At 36.8% G+C, this 15,376-nt stretch overlaps 1 protein-coding gene across 31 annotated transcripts in view; it reads left to right on the top strand.

Annotated features, from left to right (window-relative positions):
- NRXN1 (neurexin 1) overlaps positions 1-15,376 on the top strand; it is a 759,121-nt gene that overhangs the window by 291,281 nt on the left and 452,464 nt on the right. The window lies entirely within an intron of this gene.

Here is a 15,376-nt window from a genome sequence, read left to right as displayed (position 1 = left end):
AGGATGTGTATATAGGCACAAGCTGGAACCAGTTAAAGGAAGGCTAGGGAGTTTTTCAAGAACTGATTGCTCTCCAGTACATAGGTAATTCTGAATATTTACCCTTTGATATAGCTATTTGTTCATAAGCTTCTGATGTAGGTATCCTGCTCTGGAGGCTGGAAGTGAAGTGTATTGAGGTATTGATTATATATTATATATATTAAATATATAATATATATACTATATAATATCTATTAATATATATTATAATATTATAATATTATTATTATATATATTATGTCTTTCCATTTTCAAGAAATACATAAGAGGAAGAAACTAAAACTACTCAGATATGTTTTGGTCCCTTGATGTGGACTTGAGCAACACCATTAACCAATTACTGTGTACCTATTTGTTTCTATGACCATTTCCCCTTTCTTCTTTTGACTGTGCCCATGCAGAGATGCCAGAGCTTGAAAATGAGCGTTTCTTGAGCCTCTAGAAGTGATGTTTAAAATAATTACCGTTAGCAACAACATATTCCTTTTCATACAGGCAGTTCTTATGTATAGTGCTGATTTTGTGTTCAAAACATGGAAAAACAAATTCTGGTATTCCTCTCTTCTTATCCCATGTGCCCAATGTGCATATGTTTTTCAGATGATACAAAGTGCGGGTCAGCCATTGCTGAATTCATAAATATTCATACCTATATAGATAGGGGAAAAAATAAGTGACAGGTTAGCATAAATTAAATATTCAGCACAACTCAGCAACATCAGAATTAAAATGGAAATATACAATATACAGGAAAAAATGTTCCAAGAAAATGTCTGAAAATACTTCTCTATTTTTCATCAATCACTATATTTGGGGAAAAAGGAAATATTTTGCTCTGTGTGAGATAAGTGAGATTCAAAAGATGGTCAAATGCAGATTGGATTTCAGGAGGAAGCAAATAAACTAACAAAAGTAGCCAGAACCTGGCAGGAAGATGTTGATGAGTCTTTTTCCTCCAGAATAATGGAACAGAAATTTTCAAAATGTCATTGTCCTTGACTCTGGCTGTAATCCTTGAGAATCACAGAATCCCAGAATTGTCATGGTTGGAAAGGACCTCTAAGATCACTGAGTCCAACACTCAACACAAAACAAAACAACCCCACAACCTCTGCCACTTAAGCACACCCTGAAGTGCCACATCAACACATTTCTTTAATACCTGCAAGGATGGTGACTCAACCACCTCCCTGGGCAGGCTGTTTCAGTGCCTGACCACTCTCGGTATAGAAATTATTACTAATATCCAATCTAAACCTCCCCTACTGCAACAACTTCAGACCATTTGCTCTGGTCCTGTCATTATTCACTTTGGGAGAAGAGGCCAACTCCCACCTCCCTACAACCTCCATTCAGGTAGTTGTAGAGGGCAACAAGGTCTCCCCTCAGCCTCCTCTCTCTTCAAACTAAATATCTCCAGTTCCCTCAGTTGCTCCTCGTATCACTCGTTCTCTAGACCCTTCACCAGTATGGTGGCTCTTCTCTGGACATGCTCCAGCACCTCAATGTCCTTCCTGTATGAGAGGCCCAGAACTGAACACAGTACTCGAGGTGCAGCCTCACCAGTGCCGAGTACAGGGACATGATCACTTCCCTACTCCTGCTGGCCACGCTATTCCTGATACAAGCCAGGATGCTTCTTGGCCACTTGGGGACACTGCTGGCTCATGTTCATTCAGCTGTCAACCAGCATCCCAAAATCCCTTTCTGCTGGGCAGCTTTCCAGACATGCTTCTCTAAGTAGTATTGCCTGAGGTTGTTGTGACTGAAATGCAGGACCCATCACTGGGCCTTATTGAACCTCATACAATTGGCCTTGGCCCATCAATCCAGCCTGTCCAGATCCCTCTGTAGAGCCTTCCTACCCTCAAGCAGATCAACACTCCCACCCAATTTGGTGTTGTTTGCAAACTTACCGAGGGTGCACTCAATCCTCTCATCCAGATCATTGATCAAGATGTTGAACAATACTGGCCCCAAAACTGAGCCCTGAGGGACACCACTGGTGACCGGCCACCAACTAGATTTGACCCCGTTTACCACAACTCTCTGGGCACGGCTGTTCCGCCAGTTTTTTATGCACTCAAGAATGCACTTGTCTATGCCATGATTCGCCAGCTTCTCCAGGAGAATGCTGTGGGAGATGCTGTCAAAGGCCTTACCAAAGTCAACATCCACAGCCTTCCTCTCATCCAACAGGTGGGTCACATGGCCATAGAAAGAGATCAGTTTGGTCAAGCAAGACCTCCCTTTCATAAACCTGTGCTGGCTGAGAGCAATGTTCATATGTGTTTAGATGTTTGCTGCCTATATTCTCCATTTCTTTAGTCAAGATTCTCTTTCCCTTACTGGAGCTAAGTTTACAATGTTTACTTAGAAGATTTACCCATTTACTGCTGGCAGTATTTAATTTTCTGTAAAAACTCCAAGAGTTAGCTGATGTCTTTTGTGCATTTTTGGTTGAGACTGTTTTTCAGGGACACAACCAAGCTTCTCTGAGTGATTAGAAACGTTTCATTACTGTGAAACAGCAGTGAATTTTGCTAGTGGAAAACTTTGCATTTAAGTTCATGCTAAAGTTGTCTGTTTGAAGGATGCTCATGTCCATATAAGGAGTATGAAGCAATGAGATTTGCCCAGACTTCATAGCCTGTTTCCATATCAATAATTGAAAAAAAATTATATAACCATTATGGTGAAGTTTTTATTAGTTTTATTTGGGCCATGTTTGAAAACTTGTAAACCAGCATAGACTCTGTCCTTGAAGAATTAAAGGTTGTATTCAAGTGAATCCTTTATTCTAAATATAATGACTATTTTTACAAAAACAAACAAAAACCTTCCAAGATGGGAGTGGTTCACAGGACTAAAATTACTTCTGTGTTTGTGTGCACATTTCATTGAATAATTACTAGTGTTGTGCTATCTTACCTTTTTCTGGATCTAATCAAATCCAGAGCAGCTGAATCTTTTAAAAGCAGCTGAAATCTGATATTTTCATTTATTTAGTAGAAAACAGATAGATTAAATGTACTTGTGTTTATTTCTACAGATTATTTGTTCTAGCTGCTGTAATTTATTTTCTCAGGATTCTAGTAGTGAAAGCAAATTGATTTTTTTTTCTGTTTAGAATGTTTCGGGAGGAATGTAATAGGGGTGGTTGCTTGCAAGATTGTATTTTAAAACTGAATGTACACACACCCCAGCATGTCATTTAAAAAATAAAACATTATTTGTCCTTTTCGCACAAGAAAAACCCCATAAACAACATTAAACAGTAGTTATTATTTTTTTTTTCAGGAAGTAGTATGTGCCGATATTTGACTATAAGGACATAGCATTGAAACAGAATATTTATTTAGGAAACGGCATTCTACTATACTGTTTTAATTTAGACAGGTTGTAAGACAAGATTGATAGCATCCAGTTACCAAAATACTATGTTTGTGCTATAAAATTAATACAGTTGTATAAAGAAAAACAACTTTTCTTCCAAGATTGATTCCAGGCAATTTCATAGACTTAAGAGCTACTGAGGACTGAGATGTTTCTTTGCTGTCTGGATGGTACGTATTATCTAAGTTTTACTAGACAACCTGAAAGGAATAATCAGTGAAGAATTACTTTTTTACTTTTCAGATGTTAATGATTTAATATATGCTTTAGAAGATTTTAACAAAGAATATTTGTAGGAGTATAAAAATCTGTATCTCCTTATTGAGCCAATCCCGGTCTCATCTAATTGTCAGACTAAAAGTACAGCTATTCCTTGAGTTTTTCACTCAAGGTGAAAAATGTGTTCTTTCAATATGTTGAGGTGAAGGTTAGATTGATATTTCCCCCACATTTTCATAAAAAAAAATGCTTAATATACTTTTAACACATTGAGAAATATCAAAATGAATGTTAAAAAAAAAACCAAAACAAAACAGTTGCAAAATAATTTATATACATATTTTAGTGTTCTAGTATGGTCAAATGGGCATATTATTTCACTCAAAAGTCCATAGTTTCTCAGGTACTTGCAGCTCTAGATAGGTATCCAGTCAAAAAAATATGCTGATGTTAACACCAACTGTGACCTCTTTTTTGCTTCTAAGGATTGTAGCCTGTACAAATTTATTATTTTTTTAGTTATGTGTACAGCTTGGATATCTTCAAAGTTACAAACAATAAGGTTATGCTTATGAAGAGTGCAAAGATCTGTAAAGAAAACTGTCAGTCCAGTGATGTAACTTATGTGGGTAAAAGCCTAAGTATTTTGGCTCACCTGTAACCACTCAAACAAAATTATTAGCACATTGAAGCCTTAAAGATTTGTAGAAATACTTCTGTTGTATCTGTATTTGGGGGTTCCACTTTTATCAGTTTCAAGAATTGAAATGCCAGTATACTGACACTGGTAAGAAAATGTCTCAGCAGTAAGCAGTGGCACGTTTTTGGTCTCTTTTCCCTGTCCAAAAAAAAATACTTGATACATAACAATGTTCTGTAACTTTCTCCTAGTTTAGTGGTAGTAACCTATGATGTAATTCATAATGCCAGTTATATAGTTGAAAAAGATAGTGTTTTACAATCTCTTATTTGGGTAAGGAGTAAGTGGCAAACTTAAGCTAAATAAAAGTTTACAACAGATACTTCCAAGTTTAAATAAATCATGTTAATCAGTAGGCCATCCTCTCTTTTCATATAATCTTAGGGGAAGTTGTTAGGAAGCATAAAAGTCAAGTTCTTCACTCCTGTGAGACAGATTTAGAAAGAGCTTGCTGCAAAAATTGTACAATGAAATCACTGTATCTGTTGAGTCAATTATTATTAATATCCATGGTGGCTGAGAATTTCAGTTTCCAAGCTTGTCTTTTGAAAGCATCAAAGACTGAGAAGTCAAAGATGGAGGAATGTGAAAAATATCCTTCAGCAGGTTCTACATTTTATTTTTTCTATGGTCAGCCACACTGTTTGCATCAAAATGAACTTCAGGAGGAAAGTAATAGATTTTAAAATTTTTAAAGTAATCTTAATTTATGCTGATTTGGTTTGAAATATTATTTCACTGTTTGGAAGAAAGTTTGAAGTTTGATTCAGAAATGAAATTATTCACTGTAAAGGAACAGCTTTTGAAGGAGTTTTCTCAGTTCTATTTGGAAACAATTCTAATCTGATTCATCCAGAAGTCCTTTTTTATTTTTATTTTATTTTATTTTCTGAGAATTAAAAAAAAAGCCTATGGTGTTGTTGTGTGCATCCTTCCAGTCATTAGCCTTTTGTATATAAATCTGGCTGTATTGTCTTTAGAGAGCCATATTTTCAAAACATGACTTGAATGTTGGTCAGGGTCTTATATCAATGTTCATGCATACTGAACATCCATGTGTACCCTTTGAACTGTGTCTGGTAACACAGAAAGAACCCTTGACAGAAAAGAAGTAAATATAAATGGAACTAGCATGAGCAGGTGTGGGTTTACATGAGAAAATTACTAAAGTTACAGTTCCTGAAAGTAGTGTGCCTCCTGTTAGCTTCATGGTATTGTTCATCTTCAACACCCTATTTGAAAGTCAAACAGTTCTAAAGAAAAATCTAATGCTCTAGTATTATTTATTGGAATATATTAAGACTAATACCTTATATAGATTTTTTTCACAGTATTTCTTGCTGCTTATGAAACTTTCTCTTCAAATATACTTTTTAACCAATATGAGACTATTCTGAGTTAATTTTCTGCAGGAAGGCAAATGCTTTTCTGCTTTTTGGGCTATAGTAACCATGAAGCCTATACCACACTGAGTTTTACCTTCTTAGCTGTTACCTTCCAATGAATTAAAGTTTCTATTAGACATCATCAACAGCTTCATACTTAATTCTGAGTCAGTCTTTATATCATAGGCTTTCGCACAGTCTTTAACCAGATAGGAGTGACTTCAATGGGACTAAGATCCATGACAGAGAGCAGAATCTTAAAATAATTTTGGCAAAGTTTTCTGAAGAAAATGCATGCTACAACTATTTGCATAGTCTTGTATTTTTTTATTATTTTCGAATGGAGTTGTACTGAGATGTACACAAGCAATAGTTACTAGTATAGATGTGGCTGCCTGTATTCTTGAGGTTTCATGCATACCCTTTGTGATTTTTTATTTATCCAAAATTCAGTGCATGTCCTATATGGAGTCCCAATAAAGTATTTTAGTGAAAATAGTCAGAAAATCATTTTTGCCTGACACTTTTGCCTGAGGAAAAGCCTATTTCCCCCTGACTCTTCTAAAGTGATATTTCAAAACATTTCAAAATTCACTTAAAGGTGAATACAAATGTCAGAACATTGCTGAGACATTCATTTGATGTATGCAATGAACAGGGAAGTGAGAAATGCTTCATTGCAGTAGCTACTATTTACTAAGAATTAATCTTTTTCATAACTATTTTCCAAATAAACATTGACAGGTGTATTTATTGTGACAGACACACATAAGCAAAAACATTTTAGGAAATCTGGAATATTTTCAGAACAGTATGCTTTGCATAAGTATTAGATTTCAATAACCAGCAATAGCTTTTGTAAAGGTACTTGGTAGTTCATTTTATATGGCAAGATGCTCTTCTTGAATGTTTAATTAGACAAGGTTTGTTGTTGTATTGTAATTTTTACTGATTAATTGTCCAAATAATTGTTTTTGCTTGTGGCTGAGGACCTCTTACTCAATACAGAACCCAAAGGGGATTTTATTATCTGACATTCATTTAGCACTACGCTGACACCAAAGTCAGGCTTGGAGGTCACCTGGCAGAATGAGACTCTTTAAATACTGTAATGTAAGCATACAGCCTTAGCCTCATTCTCACTGAAACGAGATGCCACGCCTTGAAGAACAAGTAATACATCCCTGTTCCATGTAATTATAATGATGATCATTAATGTGGATTAGTTCAACAGTTTTATTTTGGTGGACAGCTTTAACCTCAGTAAAATTTACTAACATAAGAATGGCCATAGGTGTGGTTAAAGATGCCTCAAGTATAAAAAGGATGCCTTAGAAATATCCCATTAATTAAATCTTCTCTTGAAAATGTATAAATTGCTTTTAGGCGTGCATATTGTGCATTACACAGATCAGTGTTTGAGGTGGAAGATCCCTGGTTTTCTTTTCTCTGCGCGTATGTTTTTTTTATCTGTCATTTTAAGAAATACAGGTTGTTTAGAAAAAGAATGTGAGCACACAATGGAGTGCAAAGGAACATACTGCCCAGCAGCCTCGAGGTCTACCTCTGTGTATCATTCAAAAATGGTGAAGGAAAAGCTGCCTTTGAAAAACATGTGGCAATGACTTTGCATGTAAAAGGACTAAAGAAAACTTAGCTTCTAGTTGTGACAGGTATCTGACAAGGCAAAGAATGCTTGTAAACACTGGTGTGAAGAGTTACTGAAGCTGCAGTATTGGAAAGCAAAAAAAAAAAAAAAGCTACTGTCATATAAGGTTTCGTAAGGAATTGCAGATGAAGGTAGGAAAGAATTTTCCTGTATATCTTCTAAAAATGTTATTTTTTAAAAACTGTTTACCTGTCATAATAGGGAAGAATTTAACCAACAGCTGCATAAATTGTCACTACATTAATATCACAAACCAAAATAGAGCTGCTAACCTAGTGAGGTACAGTACTAGCTCCCAGAAAGGGAGAAGGGAAGTTTCTGTAGCTTGTCAACAAGTAGCTAACCTTGCTGAACAGATCAGTCAGCTAACAGGGCTGAAAGGGAAGGATGCTATATATCTACATGGAGGCTGGCTGTAAGTGCATACCATAGCCATGGCATTTCAGTCTAGGATTAGAGGAATGTTTTTCCCTCAGTGAAACAGAAGGTTCTTTCAAACCATGAATTCAGAAATGGAGAAGATGAGTCCCAAACAGAAAGAAGGCAGAAACACCCACAGCCAAGAGCTTGCTATTCAGCTAGATTCAACAGTAACCTATACAAGTGACAGAGAAAAAGAAACAGCCAGTTGGGTATTTATTATTCTGGAGAAGTAATAAGGTTAATAGATGTAAGTTGGCACCTAGTAATATACTGATGAGAGAGAGGCTGAGGGAAGGAGAGCTAGTGAGGGGTAGAATAAACACCCCTCATTTCACTAATTAGTTTAATATGAAAAAAAATATTTGCTCAAATATTTGCAGACATTTAGGGCTATGCATATTGGCAATTCATTTTTGAAGCAAGTTTCTGTTAGGTTGTCTTCATATCACTGACTTCCCATTCTTGGATTCTGTGTTGGGTACATTTTAGCTGTTCTCTTTAATTTGAGGTTTATTGTCTTGCTCTTTTTGTGACCACTTCTGTTTTTTCACATACAACCCCTACCCTAAATAAAGGTAGCTCAGTTTTAAAGTGCATCTCCATCCCTGGAAAGGTGATGCAACAACTTGTCCTTGGCACTATCTCTAGGCATATCAAGGACACGGGGGTCATCAAGAGCAGTCAACATGGTTTTACCAAGGGTAAGTCATGTTTGACTAACCTCATAGCCTTCTATGAGGAAATTACTAGGTGGATAGATGGTGGTAGAGCGATAGATGTGGTCTATCTTGATTTCAGTAAAGCATTTGACACCGTCTCCCACAGCATCCTTGTAGATAAGTTGATCAAGTATGGGTTTGATGATCAGGCAGTGAGGTGGATCAAGAACTGGTTGAAAGGAAGAAGTCAGAGAGTTGTAGTCAATGGGGCAGAATCTAGTTGGAGGCCTGTGACTAGTGGAGTCCCTCAGGGGTCGGTACTTGGACCGGTGTTGTTCAATATCTTCATCAACGACCTGGATGAGGGCACAGACTGTACCCTCAGCAAGTTTGCTGATGACACCAAGCTGGGAGGAGTGGCTGACACACCAGAAGGCTGTGCTGCCATTCAGAGAGACTTAGACAGGCTGGAGACTTGGGCGGGGAAAAACCTGATGAAGTTTAACAAGAGCAAGTGTAGAGTTTTGCATTTGGGGAAGAAAAACGCCATGCACCAGTACAGGTTGGGGGCTGACCTGCTGGAGAGCAGTGTAGGTGAAAGGGACCTGGGGGTCATGGTAGACAGGAGGATGACCATGAGTCAGCAGTGTGCCCTTGTGGCTAAGAAGGCCAATGGCATCCTGGGGTGTATTAGAAAGGGTGTGGTTAGTAGGTCAAGAGAGGTTCTCCTCCCCCTCTATTCTGCATTGGTGAGGCCACATCTGGAATATTGTGTCCAGTTCTGGGCCCCTCAGTTCAAGAAGGACAGGGAAGTGCTTGAAAGAGTCCAGCGCAGAGCCACAAGGATGATTAAGGGAGTGGAACATCTCCCTTATGAGGAAGGGCTGAGGGAGCTGGGTCTCTTTAGTTTGGAGAAAAGGAGACTGAGGGGGGACCTCATTAATGTTTACAAATATGTAAAGGGTGAGTGTCAAGACGATGGAGTTAAGCTTTTTTCAGTGAAGACCAGTGATAGGACAAGGAGTAATGGATACAAGTTGGAGCATAGGAGGTTTAAGATGAATATCAGGAAAAATTTTTTTACTGTAAGAGTGACTGAGCACCGGAACAGGCTGCCCAGAGAGGTTGTGGAGTCTCCTTCGCTAGAGACATTCAAAACCCGCCTGGACGCCTTCCTGTGTGATGTACTCTAGGTGACCCTGCTCTGGCAGGGGGGTTGGACTAGATGATCTTTCGAGGTCCCTTCCAACCCCTAGGATTCTATGATTCTATGATTCTATGATTCTATGCCCAGAGAGGTTGTGGAGTCTCTTTCTCTGGAGACATTCAAAACCCGCCTGGATGCCTTCCTGTGTGATGTACTCTAGGTGACCCTGCTCTGGCGGGGGGGTTGGACTAGATGATCTTTCGAGGTCCCTTCCAACCTCTATGATTCTATGATTCTATGATCTGCCACATTGCTTTCAGATGAAACTTGAGTTAAGATGTTCCTTAAAGTATTCATTTTTACATTTACATTTTTATGCCTTTTCCCATAATTTGTTTCTGTATTTTTTTGATCTTGAATTTAAAGCTTTGAGTGGTTAAGATGGAAAAAGTCTAGCATATAATGAATGTCATGCTAAAGAAATAAGACTTGAACCCTAAAATGGTAATTAATGCATTCTGCTTAGCAATTACTCTTTCTGCAAGTGCGTAGACATTTCTTGTGCTTGACCTTGAGCAGGAATGTTTAATGAGGAAAGAGGAAAAATAGCATGTGTCTGACTTTTCTGCAGAATTGTCTTCAGTAACTCTTGCTGCACTGTGAAAAAAAGGAGGAAGGGAAAAGCCGAAATCCAGCACAACTGAGTCTCTGATAGCACTTTCTTCTCCCAAACAGTCATTAGAAAATAGAATTAATTTTCCTCTTAGCCTTCATATATTATCCTAATACAAAGCTGCTCTTGCCTCAAAAAATACGTTTTGTTTTCCTTCTGGTGATTCTTGTTTCTGTTGGTTTTGTTTTGTGACTTATGTCTTCGTAAAGGCTTTATTTCTGCTTGAGAGTTGATTGACTTCTGTGGAACCAACTTGTTCCTAAATTCTGCATTTTAGACGTTGCCAAGAAATTCTGAGTAGTCTTTGCCATGGGAAGTTAAAAAAAAAAAGCAAAAAACCCCCAAACAAACAAACAAAAACCCCAAAAAACAAACCAACCACTGCACTGTATCATTCACAGTATTCATATTACTTTGGTTCTGTTATTACTGGATTAGTTTCTACAACTGTATGTAAACATTAATAACTTCTTTAATTGCCTTAGAGTAATAAAGGTATCTTCCCTGTACCGCATTCTGAGCTATTTGTTGTTGCATGGTTTTGCATTCTTTTAACATCTTTGTTTGGGATTACAGCACTAATGGTTTTCAGTTAGTTTACAGTGGACCTTCAGATGTCCTTTTGATTTTTGTAGTGGCATTCCATACAATTATGCTAGTTCTTTACCTTTTTGGGTGTATCTATCTGCCTTCCTAGAATTTGCAGGGATATGATAATAAGCAATTTACATATAACATCTATTTGTGTGCATTAAGAATATCAGTTTCCTGAGAACAGAAGTTTTAAAAATGTCTGATGTACAACGTATCCTGTAACATTAAGAAACGTAAGTTCAGAAAATGTTCATGTTGCTTAGTTACAGAAGCAACACACATGAAAATTGTCACTCATCGGGCATTCCGTGTGGTATTAAAGCACTAGCCAAGTGTATTATAATGACATAGTATATTACACTTTCATGTTTACTTTGAGACATGTATTGTTCAAGCCCAGCTTTTCCTGAGTGTAGCTTTTGATCACATTTGGTACATTTTATATTTCTGTTTGAATGACCAGTATGCTTTGTACTCTGTATGTTCATACTAGGAAGTCAGAGTATCATAATCTCTCTGTCATTGTGGCTGTCATCTTTCTTAAAAAGAAAATGCGAGGGTAATGACATGCTATAGGAAATGTGATGTGATGAAGCTCCACTAGACCCAATACTAGTAATGCAAACTTCAGTTTTCATGCAAGTTTCTGCCCTGTGAGGAATTAGTATATCCATTTTACAGAGAAACAAGGAGAAGTTAAGTTTTCTGTGAGGCATTCAGATGGAGCTTAAACCCAAATTTCTGGATTACTGGTCCTGGCCTCTAAAAGCAAATATTATTCCAGTTATTCTTTTATTTTCAGGCTGCTCTCCCACATCTTTGGTTGTTGGTGGTACCTGCCATGATGATTGGCAAGATCTGTGGTGAACTCTTAACCCATTTGTAGAGTTCATTACACACTAAGGCCCTGGCTTGCAATTATTTATATATTTTATATATATCTTTAGGAAGCATCAATTGATTTTGCTTGTGCTCCAAGATTATCAGAGACAGTGTTAAAGAGAGCCCTGAGCTTAAGACAATATTTGCTGCTTAATAGCTGGACTTGTTAAGACTCAGCACTGTGATATTGTAAATTATGCAGCATGTGGTTGGCCTAGATGGTAGCAAGAGGATCTTATATCTTGACTGTAAAATTATATGTAGGTCTGCCCTCTTTCTCCTGGAAAACAAATTAATTCCTCCTTTTGGGTAGCTCAGTTGCAAGTTATGCAAGGCATTACTAACTACTTTCTGTTGTTGTTATTGTTGCTGTTTGTTTTTTTGATGTTGTTATTGGGAGTTAGGTGACTTTTTGCATTTTCCAAGAATGAGGTAATTATATATTTTAAAGACGAAGGTCTCGAACCTTACTTGATACTTAGAGGAAAGAGTACAGTGAATAGAAGACAAACTCAGGGTGCTCTTAATAGCACAGTGCAATTCCCTGAGGACTGGCATTTTCGTGTGCTGGAGAATTATGTTGCTGTTGCTCAGGTATGAAAGTGAGTGTGAGAGCAAGCAACTGATTACCATGGCAAACCCAATAGATGTTTTAGGAAAGCACATAATGATACAAGGACACTGGCTGGTAGGTTGTGTGGAAGTAAAGGTGAATGTGTGACTCAAATACTTCATTGCAAATTACCTTCACTTGACTAATTGAGGATCCATGTCTCTGTTGGAGGGAGAATGTGTGGAGTTAACATTAAAGAACAACATGTTGGGTGTCTTAGGTGGAAATATCACTGGATAATAAATGCCGTATTAAAAGCATGTTTGTCCTTACATACCCAGAATGGAAAAAAAAGGAAAAAAAAAAGGAAAAAAAAAGTTTAAAGAGCAGAATCTTTGGAAAATAATAAATTACTAATTACTTATGTCTAGAAGCTATAAATTCTGAAGTATATACCTCCAGGAGTTATAAAATAGATATTAGTATCAGAATTATTCATTACTGTTCAGTTATTTTCCTGAAATTTAATGACTGCTTCTTTTTGTGAACTACTTTTCTTTTTTTGGTGTGCTTCAATGATGGCTGAGTCCACCTTTCATGGACAGGGAGATGGGGAGAGGGGTAAAAATCTCAGCATAACACCAGGCAATGGGCTTCCAAAAGCCGTGTTCAGTTAAGTGCTCACAGTTAATTTCAGTTACGGTTTTCACTTATGGTTTCTATTTTCCTGTTTTAATACTAGTTATCCATGATAATTCTGTTCCAAATTTTTTACTTGGTAACATTAAAAGAATATAAACATCCTAAAACTTACAATATAAACACTCTAAAACATAAAGACTTTATTCTAGCTCCACAAAATGAATGTAACGAGATGAGATTATTTGCATCTCAGTAACTATGAAATCTTAATTGTGGTATTTGAAAGTAAGACATTTTCAAATGCAATGCTTAGGGATTCCAAGAATGTTTTAGTATTGGTGACTTAAAACTCCCAATATTTGCCTCTCTTACTGAAGTGCTGTAGCAATTTTTTGCTCATATGCTATATAATTAAGCTACTTAAAATATCTGGTGACAAGTTACGTAGAAAAATATTTGCAGTATTCCTGCTTGCACTCTGTCTATTAGGTTGAACCATATTTACAAAAAGTTATTGTTTCTGAATTCACAAGTGACTTCAAAGCCTATGGAGCTGTTTTAGGCTTCAAGGAAAGCTTAGCTCTCGTTTTGTCTACTCAGTTTTTCTATCATATCTGTAAACTACTAATTTTATTATTCAGTCAGCTAGTTTTCATTAACATCAGATAATTTGAATTCATCCATAAACAAGAAATTCTCTTTGTACATTTATTTGTATTGTCCTAGTACCTAGTTTTGTTCAGTAGGCAATTAAAGAATATTTTCTCCTCATGTTCTTTGTTGCCTTAATTACTTTCATTGTCAACAGCATGACTTAATTCTAGTGAGAGCCTATTTATTCTTTTTTTAATCATATCCTCTAGCCAGTTTAATGCTTTGCAGTCTATTCTAGTTTTGCCCCCTGTAATTCCTTCAAATGAGGTGAAAGCTATCCAAATCCCTCTTGTCATAGGAAGTGGCCAATGTATCTGGTCATAGGACCAGATACCTCAAAGTAATATTGCCTGCCAGGCTACTGGCATCTTGGTCCATTTTTCTGCCTTTTGGCTTTCTTCACTCTAAAGACAGAATGTCATGCCAATGGGAGATCACTTGCATGTGCTTATTCTTCAGTGCTCTTCTAAATTCCTTGGCAAAATCTGTCATCTCTGAGGTGTTACAGAAATATTTTATAAATACAAATATGGATCCTTATTCTCTAAGATTAGTTAGTCCAATTCTAGTAACTTCTGATGTCTTAAAGAAGGCAACACGTTATCAGGCTCTTTGTGGCAGAGTATCATTTCTGCTGTCAGGAATCCACAATGAGGTTTATTTTTTGTCTTTGGAGACACAACTCCAGTGGGAACAGTGGCATTTATACTGAACTCTGAAATAATATGGAGAAATAGGCTTATTTATTAGCTTTTAGGACACATTTTTAATGCAGTATAATAATTCTGCCATGGTTTATGATTAAATTTTCTGAGTGGATAATGATCTAATTTGAAAGAACACAATTCTTATAGTAAAATATTGTCACTCTATCAATCATCTCTCTAGTATTCTGTTATGTTTAAACACTTTTTCAATAACAACTATCACTTGTGGGGCATGCCATCTTAGATTGTCTGTATGCTTGTGTTTTGGTTTCTAAGACTGGCACAGTTCTGCAGTGCATGCCCTCTCTCTTCCACTAACTGTGTATCAGTTCAGTTTTCAGAGTGGGTTTCATCTGTGTCCCAACTAGGCTTCAGAGAAAATTAATCCAGAAGCACTACCCTATGTATTCATTAACCTTCTAACCACTAATAGGCATGCAAGGTCTAAAACAGTGACTGGTCCTCTGAACAGCATCAGACTACATTGTATATTTGGAACACTGAATTAGGGGCCAGTCCTGAATGGTATAGAATTTGTAGATGAAGAAGTCTCAGCACAGAGCAATTTGATCTGCTAAACTATTGCTTTTGCTCCCTTCTAATTCCTTTCTAATGTAGGATTAACCTTAGAAACAGTGAAGAAGGTTTTATCTTCTGTCACCATGCATTATATTCAGCCCTTTAGTACAATTTTTACTTGAGTATATAATTTATTGAATACTGAAAAAATTGACAAATATTTGTACACACTTTTGCTATTGAGTAGCTTCATTTAAGCAGCCCTTGTATCCTGGATGACACAGAAATAGCAACAATTTCAGAATATAATAATAAAGACTAGAACCCTGGGAAATGGTTGTGTCATTACAGACTTCTCTGGACAGAATTGATATGTGAGTTGAAGCAAGAATATTTGCTGTGGAGATCAGCTGGATTTAAAACTAATAGTCTTTATTTTTATCAGAAAAATCTTCAGGGTAAATACCTAAGTGTTTTTTGTTTTGTCCAGTTGAACTAGCTCAATGATTGTC

This window comes from Apus apus, chromosome 3, assembly GCF_020740795.1.
Source record: "Apus apus isolate bApuApu2 chromosome 3, bApuApu2.pri.cur, whole genome shotgun sequence".
Lineage (NCBI taxonomy): Eukaryota > Metazoa > Chordata > Aves > Apodiformes > Apodidae > Apus > Apus apus.
This window is presented reverse-complemented; position numbering and strand designations above follow the sequence as displayed.